The sequence below is a fragment of the Lissotriton vulgaris genome, chromosome 3_1, assembly GCF_964263255.1.
Source record: "Lissotriton vulgaris chromosome 3_1, aLisVul1.2, whole genome shotgun sequence".
In the NCBI taxonomy this organism is placed as follows: domain Eukaryota; kingdom Metazoa; phylum Chordata; class Amphibia; order Caudata; family Salamandridae; genus Lissotriton; species Lissotriton vulgaris.
The window spans coordinates 959,809,822-959,819,810 of NC_141689.1; positions in this window are offsets into that span (position 1 = coordinate 959,809,822).

Below are 9,989 nucleotides of genomic sequence, written 5' to 3' on the forward strand. Positions count from 1 at the left end.
TATAGCCCATTGACAGAATGTCCCAGAGTGTTCTAAAGAACAACTAGAGCGCTAACAGTCCTACTTATGACAAAAGTATGGAACACCTGAAGCCATCTTGATTGGAATAAAGTGGTAAGACTTAAAACATTTCATTTGCAAAGGAATAAAATGAGGGGCTTCATTTTGCCATACAAATTATGATTAGCGCAGCAGAAAGAAAAATTAGGGCACATTTTGACTTCTCAAATCCTCTTCTATTTAATTAAAGAATTCTAACATGCAGACTGAAACATGCACTTTGAATACCAGCAGCAGACTTCCCTGGTGAGCAGTAGCTTAACTACAGTGGTCTAATGAGCAACTAGAGTGCTAACATTCAGAATTGATGGCAAATGTGTGACACAACTGAATGCCTTCTGATGGAACCAAAGTAAAAAACTGAAAGTATTTCCTACCGAGGAGACTGTAGTAAATGAGGAAATTAGGAAACTTCATAACAAATAAGTCACCCAAGATGGCCACCAGAGACAAAATAGCACAAATGTTGCACAAATATCACCCAGATGTAGCCCAAGTATAGCCCAATGACAGAATGTCCCAGAGTGTTCTAAAGAATAACTAAGGCACTAACAGTCTTACTTATGACAAAAGTATGGAACACCTGAAGCCCTCTTGATTGGAATAAAGTGTTAATACTTAAAACATTTCATTTGCAAAGGAACAAAATGAGGGGCTTCATTTTGCCATACAAATTATGATTAGCGCAGCAGAAAGAAAAATGAGGGCACATTTTGACTTCTGAAATCCTCTTCTATTTAATTAAAGAATTCTAACATGCAGACTGAAACATGCACTTTGAATATCAGCAGCATACTTCCCTGGTGAGCAGTAGCTTAACTACAGTGGTCTAATGAGCAACTAGAGTGCTAACATTCAGAATTGATGGCAAATGGGTGACACAACTGAATGCCTTCTGATGGAACCAAAGTAAAAAACTGAAAGTATTTCCTACTGAGGAGACTGTAGTAAATGAGGAAAGTGGGAAACTTCATAAAAAATAAGTCTCCCAAGATGGCCACCAGAGACAAAATAGCACAAATGTTGCACAAATATCACCCAGATGTAGCCCAAGTATAGCCCAATGACAGAATGTCCCAGAGTGTTCTAAAGAATAACTAAAGCGCTAACAGTTTTTACTTATGACAAAAGTATGGAACACCTGAAGCCATCTTGATTGGAATAAAGTGTTAATACTTAAAACATTTCATTTGCAAAGGAACAAAATGAGGGGCTTCATTTTGCCATAGAAATTATGATTAGTGCTGCAGAAAGAAAAATGAGGGCACATTTTGACTTCTCAAATCCTCTTCTATTTCATTAAAAAATTCTAACATGCAGACTGAAACATGCACTTTAAATACCAGCAGCAGACTTCCCTGGTTCGCAGTAGCTTTACTACAATGATCTGATGAGCAACTAGAGTGCTAACATTCTGAATTTATGGCGAATGTATGTCACATCTGAATGCCTTCTTGATGGAATCAAAGTAAAAAAACTGAAAATATTTCCTACTGAGGAGACTGTAGTAAATAAGGAAATTAGGAAACTTCATAACAAATAAGTCTCCCAAGATGGCTACCAGAGACAAAAGAGGCCAAATGTAGCACAGATATCACCCAGATGTAGGCCAAGTATAGCCAAATGACAGAATGTCCTTGAGTGTTCTAAAGAACAACTAGAGCGCTAATAGTCTTACTTATGACAAAAGTATGGAACACCTGAAGCCATCTTGATTGGAAAAAAGTGGTAACACTTAAAGCAGCATTTCATTTGCAAAGGAACAAAATGAGGGGCTTTATTTTGCCATAGAAATTATGATTAGTGCTGCAGAAATAAAAATTAGGGCACATTTTGACTTCTCCAATCCTCTTCTATTTCATTAAAAAATTCTAACATGCAGACTGAAACATGCACTTTGAATACCAGCAGCAGACTTCCCTGGTGAGCAGTAGCTTTACTACAGTGATGTAATGAGGAACTAGAGTGCTAACATTCTGAATTTATGGCAAATGTGTGACACATCTGAATACCTTCTTGATGGAATCAAAGTGAAAAAACTGAAAGTATGTCCTACTGAGAAGACTGTAGTAAATGAGGCAATTAGGAAAGTTCAGAACAAATAAGTCTCCCAGACGTGGGTCCCGTGCTCTCCATGCCACTGGAGTCAAGCATCGCGTACCGTAATGTGCATGTGTTGCGAATGCGCGGGAGCAGGAGTCGCGGACTGGTGGCATACCAACCGCGCACATCTCATAATATTAAATGTATATGATGTAACTGAAAAACACGCAGCCGTTGCACACCGTACGTGTTCCTTCACGAGTTTTCTAAAATGGCGTTTAGAATCCGCACACCCACTGTCATGTGTACGCTTTGGATGCGTGAATTTGGAAAAAAAAATGTTTTAATTAAATAATATAAATATCTTACCAGAAAAAAAGAAAATAAAAAAATTAAACAATATTTCAGTTTTATTTTTTGAACATTTATTTTTGCAATTTTCAGAAAAGTATATAATGTTATTTAGTGAATAAAATATTTATAAATAAACAGTTAAAAAACTGTAGAAAATCAGAATAAAAAAATAGGTATAACTACTATTACACTTAAAAATTAGCATTTAAAAAAACCTTTAAAATTCACTGAAAAAAACATAGGTTTCAGAGACCTTATAGTTAGAAATTAGCATTTAAAAAAGCTTTGAAATTCACTGAAAAAAACATAGGTTTCAGGGACGTTATAGTTAGAAATCAGCATTTAAAAAACCTTCGAAATTCACAGAAAAAAACATAGGTTTCAAGGGTGTTATAGTTAGCTGGACATATCACTCGTACAAAACCATAGAAATTCCTCCGTTATAGTTAGTTCTGCTAACTATAACTTGCGCGCCCGCAATGCACTGCTGATGATGTCACATATTACATCATTCATGACATGGTCAGTGACATCACTGATGACATCTCAAATGACATCACTCATGATATCATCCACGTGATAATCTGATACACCTCTTCATACACTAGTATAACCTTTCATCACTCACTATAAAATACAGAGTACCATATTTGAAACCATTGACACACCAATACCAGTTACTACATACCCACTCACTGATTCCTAAGTCTAAACACACAACTACCCATTCAACAACAGAATCACTTCTACATGCAGTCACTAATTAATAGAACACTATCAAATGCACTTATACACATATATAGACATTGACACATCAGCAGTCATCTTAGTCAGTTATGCAGTCATCATACTCGCTCATGAAAAAAATTAATCACACTTACATTTAATCTCTTACACAATTATACACACAACACCTCATTTATTCAAACACATAGTAACTCATAGTTAATATGTTAAAAAATCACTGTTACAATTACCATTACAATTATACACTCATTCATATAGTTACTCTCACAATCACTGACTCTTACATATAGCTATTTATATACTCCAACTCTCACATACAATGCCTTTTATTTTTTTACTTTGTTAAAGATGTACAACTAAAACATATATTTGCTCCCCAACAGACAAATAAATACACTCAGTCACCCAAACAACTGTTTCCACATGCACCCTTAAACCTATACACCTAGTCAATCAACCATTTACACATCTATGCATAGAGTTAAACACACCCCATCCAACCACACACAAAATCAGTGTCCCATACAAATACTTACCCAACTAATCAGTAACTAATATACACACTCATGTAGTTTGTGACCAACTGATGCAGCATGTTATACAACAACAGAGACAGTGATGCGCATATTCACATAGTTTAGTCACTAATCCATGTATTAAGTGAGACATTTTTAATTACTCACTTAAACAGACAGTCAGACAGCTACTAAATCCTCAATCCAGACCTATACATCCACTCAATCTTCAATACAGATTGGTATATTTATATTACATATTTAAATTTTAAACTAAACCACATCCACTGGATGATGTCATCAGTGATGTCATCAGTGATGTTATTTATTTGAGATGTAATCAATGATGTCACTGACCATGTCATGAATGATGTAATATGTGACATCATCAGCAGTGCATTGCGGGCGCGCAAGTTATAGTCAGCAGAACTAACTATAACGGAGGAATTTCTATGGTTTTGTACGAGTGAAATGTCCAGCTAACTATAATACCCCTGAAACCTATGTTTTTTTCTGTGTATGTGTATATACATATATACTGTGTTTAATTTTGATGCACAAATAAATTACTGAGCAAGAAGGACCCTGTGAGTGCGGCCATTCTTTCCTTTTGGCGGGATATATATATATATATTACCTACTGGCGGTCGCCAGTAGGTATATATAGTTAGGATTTTTTCCCTATGGGATTTCTGAAAATTCTATGTCTAATAACTTTGGCGTTTGTGGACGGAATCGGCTGAAACTTTCAGGAAAATGGCACATTTTGTTTCTGAGCAGCTCCTGGAAATTTGGGGGGGTTTCGTCAAGGGGGGACTGAGAAAAAAGGGGGGTCCCAAAACGCGTTTTTAACATTGAGTTTTCCATAGGGCGGTTGGACTCACTTTTAGCTCGAACGGCTGAATGGATTTGCACGAAACTTGGCAAAATTGTAGGGACTGTTAGCCCGATGTGCCTTTGCTAGGTCTCAATATATGTGCTTCAGTGGATTTTGAGAAATTAACGTTTAAATCAAGATATATATCTGTAACAGCGCTCCGGGCAGCGATCCGGTTTGCGTACTTTTCGCTTATCGGAACTTTGCGAAGCGAAGCTGATTGGCTCTCCGGTGTCTGTCAACATTCTAAACAGTCCGGTGCGGCCGCCATCTTGTCTCTCGGTAGGATCGAGAGACAAGAGGAGGCCAAAACAAAGGAGGAAATGAAGGAAAGGGGGCAAGGTAGACCCCTTCTGACCCCCTAGGATTGATGAGGGGATATTATAGAGCCACGCTGGGCCCAAAAAAAAAAAAAAAAAAATTCAGTTTTTTTCGCCGTAGAGACGCGTCTTGGTACGCGAACCGGGCAGCTAACCGGCAGTGTAACGGGAGTCTGAGGAGAAGCTGATTAGCTGTTATCATTGTAAACAGTCTGGAGCGGCCGCCATCTTGTCTCTCTGTGGGATCGAGAGACAAGAGGTGGAAAAAAGGTGTAAATGAATGAAAGGGGTAAGGCAGACCCCTCATGAACCCCTAGGATTGATGAGGGGGCTATTAAAGTTCCCTGGGGGTGAAAAAAAAAATGCGATTTTTCGCGGAAAAGGTGCTTCCTGGTACGTTAACCGGGCAGCTAACCGGCAGCGTAACGGGAGTCCGACATATTGTGTTTTTTGAACGTTTGTGATATGTGCACGTGTGGATTTTGTCTAATTAAGGTTAAAAAAATATATATATATATCTTTAAGCGTGTTTTGGCGCGCTTACGTTTTGGGTTTGGTTTGCGCTGCAGAGACGATACGTCACGGTTATGCGATGCATCATGAGGCGTCTCACGGGCTACGTGATACGTCACTTAATAAAGAATATATTTTACAGCTATAGATATTAGCTTTTAAAAAACCAATGAAATTCACAGAAAAAACCAAAGGTTATAGACCATATATAGTTAGGAATTTGCATTTACAAAACCTTGAAAATTCACTGAAAAAACCATAGGTTATAGACCATATATAGTTAGGGATTAGCATTTAAAAAACCTTATTTTATTTGCACAAAACCATTGAAATTCCATATATAGTTAGTTGCACTAACTATATATCGCGGACCCGCAATCCACTGCTAATGATGTCACATATTACATCATTCATGACATGGTCAGTGACATCACTGATGACATCACTGATGACATCTCAAATGACATCACTGATGACATCACTGATGACATCTCAAATGACATCACTGATGACATCACTGACATCTCATTTGACATTACTGATTACATCACTGATGATATCATTTATGTGATAATACATCTTCAGACTCTAATATAACCTTAGATACACTCAGTGTAAACAGGCACTCACAGACTGTCACACATCCATGGAGTTACTCACACACCTAGTCAGTCATGCAAAGAATCAATCACACCTCCATTTCCTCAACTATACAGTTATACACACCTTACTTATTCAAACATATACTAACACATATTTACTCTCTTATACAATCCTTGATACAAGTTCACAATGATTCATACAGCCACTCTCACATTCACTGGCTCTTATGTTCAGTTATTTATATATGTCAACTCTCACATGGAGTGTGTTTTACATATGTACTTACTTTGACATGTAGAACTGAGATATCCATTCACTCACCAATATACTCATGCACACAGACAACTGTCCATACAGCTGTTTCTACATGCACTTTTGAAGCCATACACCTAGGGAATCAACTGCTCACACATCTATGCACAGAGTTATACACCTCCCAGCCACCCACACACATACTCAGTCTCCCATACAAATACTTGGGCAACCATTCAATAACCCATATAGTTACTGATATAGCTACTGATTTAAACATGCAGCAGTTTACAGAAGAACATAAATAATGATTGCCAAATTAAGACACTTTAATCACTAACCCATGCACTCAGTGAGACACATTAAATCATTCTCTCATACAGTCAGTCATGCACCTACTAAATCCTTCATCCAGACACTTATACATCCACTCATTCTTCAATATGTAAGACATATTTTAACTTTACAGAAACATACAGTCACTGGGTGTTGTCATCAGTGATGTCATCAGTGATGTCATTTGAGATGTCATCAGTGATGTCATCAGTGATGTCACTGACCATGTCATGAATGATGTAATATGTGACATCATTAGCAGTGGATTGCGGGTCCGCGATATATAGTTAGTGCAACTAACTATATATGGAATTTCAATGGTTTTGTGCAAATAAAATAAGGTTTTTTAAATGCTAATCCCTAACTATATATGGTCTATAACCTATGGTTTTTTCAGTGAATTTTCAAGGTTTTGTAAATGCAAATTCCTAACTATATATGGTCTATAACCTAAGGTTTTTTCTGTGAATATATATATATATATTACCTACTGGCGGTCGCCAGTAGGTATATATAGTTAGGATTTTTTCTCTATGGGATTTTTGAAAATTCTATGTCTAATACCTTTGGCGTTTGTGGACGGAATTGGCTGAAATTTTCAGGAAAATGGAACATTTTGTTTCTGAGCAGCCCCTGACAATTTGGGGGGGTTTCATCAAGGGGGGGCCGAGAAAAAAGGGGGGTCCCAAAACGCGTTTTTCCATGTTAATTTCCATAGGGCGGTTGGCCTCACTTTTAGCTCGAACGGCTGAATGGATTTGCACGAAACTTGGCAAAATTGTAGGGACTGTTAGCCCGATGTGCCTTTGCTAGGTCTCAATATATGTGCTCCAGTGGATTTTGAGTAATTTAGGTTCAAAAAAAGATATATATCTGGGCGGAGCCTAACCACACATCTGATCTGATTGGCTGTCAGCACTTCATCCAAGAAGTGTTGGCAGCCATCTTGGGACCAATATACATGATAGCACCTCATTAAAAAGCATTGTAGTTAATAGAGAGTTTTAGGACTTTAGTTACATTATAAATCATTTGTTGATGGTACCATACTCGTTTTAGGAATTGTGGTGGGTTCTAAGGTGATTTTACCATGTGAAAAAACCTTCTGCTGTGATATCATGAATATTGTTTGAAAGAAAACTAATATCTCATGATTTTCCCACAGTGGTTTGGAAGGGGATCTATAAGCTAAACTGAAAGCATATTTTCTGTAAATTCACATTATCTTTCTCAGTCATGTGAAAATGAAGTCTGGCATTCTCAGTAAAACATGTACATCCAACAAGGACAGAGACTGTCAGTTGATTCCTTTGTGTTCTACTGCAGCCTCCTAGAGTGTTCTAAAGAACAACTAGAGCGCTAACAGTCCTACTTATTACAAAGGTATGGCACACCTGAAGCCATCTTGATTGGAATAAAGTGGTAACTCTTAAAACATTTAATTTAAAAAGAAACAACATGAGGGGGTATATTTTGCCATAGAAAGTATGATTAGTGCTGCAGAATGAAAAATTAGGGCACATTTTGAGTGACTTCTCAAATCCTTTTCTATTTCATTAAACATTCTGACATGCAGTCTCCCAAAATGGCCACCAGAGACAAAAGAGCCCAAATGTAGCCCAAATATCACCCAGATGTAGCCCAAGTATAGCCCAATGACAGAATGTCCCAGAATGTTCTAAAGAACAACTAGAGCGCTAACAGTCCTACTTATTACAAAGGTATGGCACACCTGAAGCCATCTTGATTGGAATAAAGTGGTAACTCTTAAAACATTTAATTTAAAAAGGAACAAAATGAGGGGGTATATTTTGCCATATGAATTATGATTAGTGCTGCAGAAAGAAAAATTAGGGCACATTTTGAGTGACTTCTCAAACCCTCTTCAATTTCATTAAAAAAATTCTGACATGCAGACTGAAACATGCACTTTGAATACCAGCAGCAGACGTCCCTGGTGAGCAGTAGCTTTACTACAGTGATCTAATGTGCAACTAGAGTGCTAACATTCCGAATTTATGGCAAATGTGTGACACATCTGAATGCCTTCTTGATGGAACCAAAGTAAACAAGCATTGAAAATGCAATAGATCTCGCCCTCGTTTAAGTTATAGCCATTCTGTTTGTAATGAGGTGGCTTTTTAGCTTTGCTTTTATTAGTGTTTTTTCCAACTTTCATGTAAATAACATGCATCTGTATGCATATAAGTATATGTATGCATGCATTTATGTTTGTATTTATATAGATATACAGATGATATATGTTTATATATGTATGTATATATATATATTCACTGAAAAAACCATAGGTTATAGACCATATATAGTTAGGAATTAGCATTTACAAAACCTTGAAAATTCACTGAAAAAACCATAGGTTATAGACCATATATAGTTAGGAATTAGCATTTACAAAACCTTGAAAATTCACTGAAAAAACCATAGGTTATAGACCATATATAGTTAGGAATTCGCATTTACAAAACCTTATTTTACTCACACAAAACCATTAAAATTCCATATATAGTTAGTTGCACTAACTATATATCGCGCACCCGCAATCCACTGCTGATGATGTCACATATTACATCATTCATGACATGGTCAGTGACATCACTGATGACATCTCAAATGACATCACTGATGACATCACTGATGACAACATCCAGTGACTGTATGTTTCTGTAAAGTTAAAATATGTCTTACATATTGAAGAATGAGTGGATGTATAAGTGTCTGGATGAAGGATTTAGTAGGTGCATGACTGACTGTATGAGTGAGTGATTAAATGTGTCTCACTGAGTGCATGGGTTAGTGACTAAACTGTCTTAATTTGTGCATCATTATGTCTGTTGTTCTATAAACTGTTGCATGTGCTGATAAGTAGCTATATGAGTAACTATATGGGTTATTGATTGGTTGCCCAAGTATTTGTATGGGAGACTGAGTGTGTGTGTGGTTGGCTGGGAGGTGTATGACTCTGTGCATAGATGTGTGAGCAGTTGATTCACTAGATGTATGGTTTCAAAAGTGCATGGGGAAACAACTGTATGGGCGGTTGACTGTGTGCATGAGTGTATTGGTGAGTGAATGGATATCTCAGTGCTACATGTCAAAGTAAGTACATATGTAAAACACAGTACATGTGAGAGTTGACATATATAAATAACTGTGCATAAGAGCCAGTGAATGTGTGAGTGGCTGTATGGATCATTGTGAACTTGTATCAGGGATTGTATAAGAGAGTAAATATGTGTTAGTATATGTTTGAATAAGTAAAGTTTGTATAACTGTATAGTTGAGGAAATGGAGGTGTGATTGATTCTTTGCATGACTGACTAGGTGTGTGAGTAACTCCATGGGATGAGT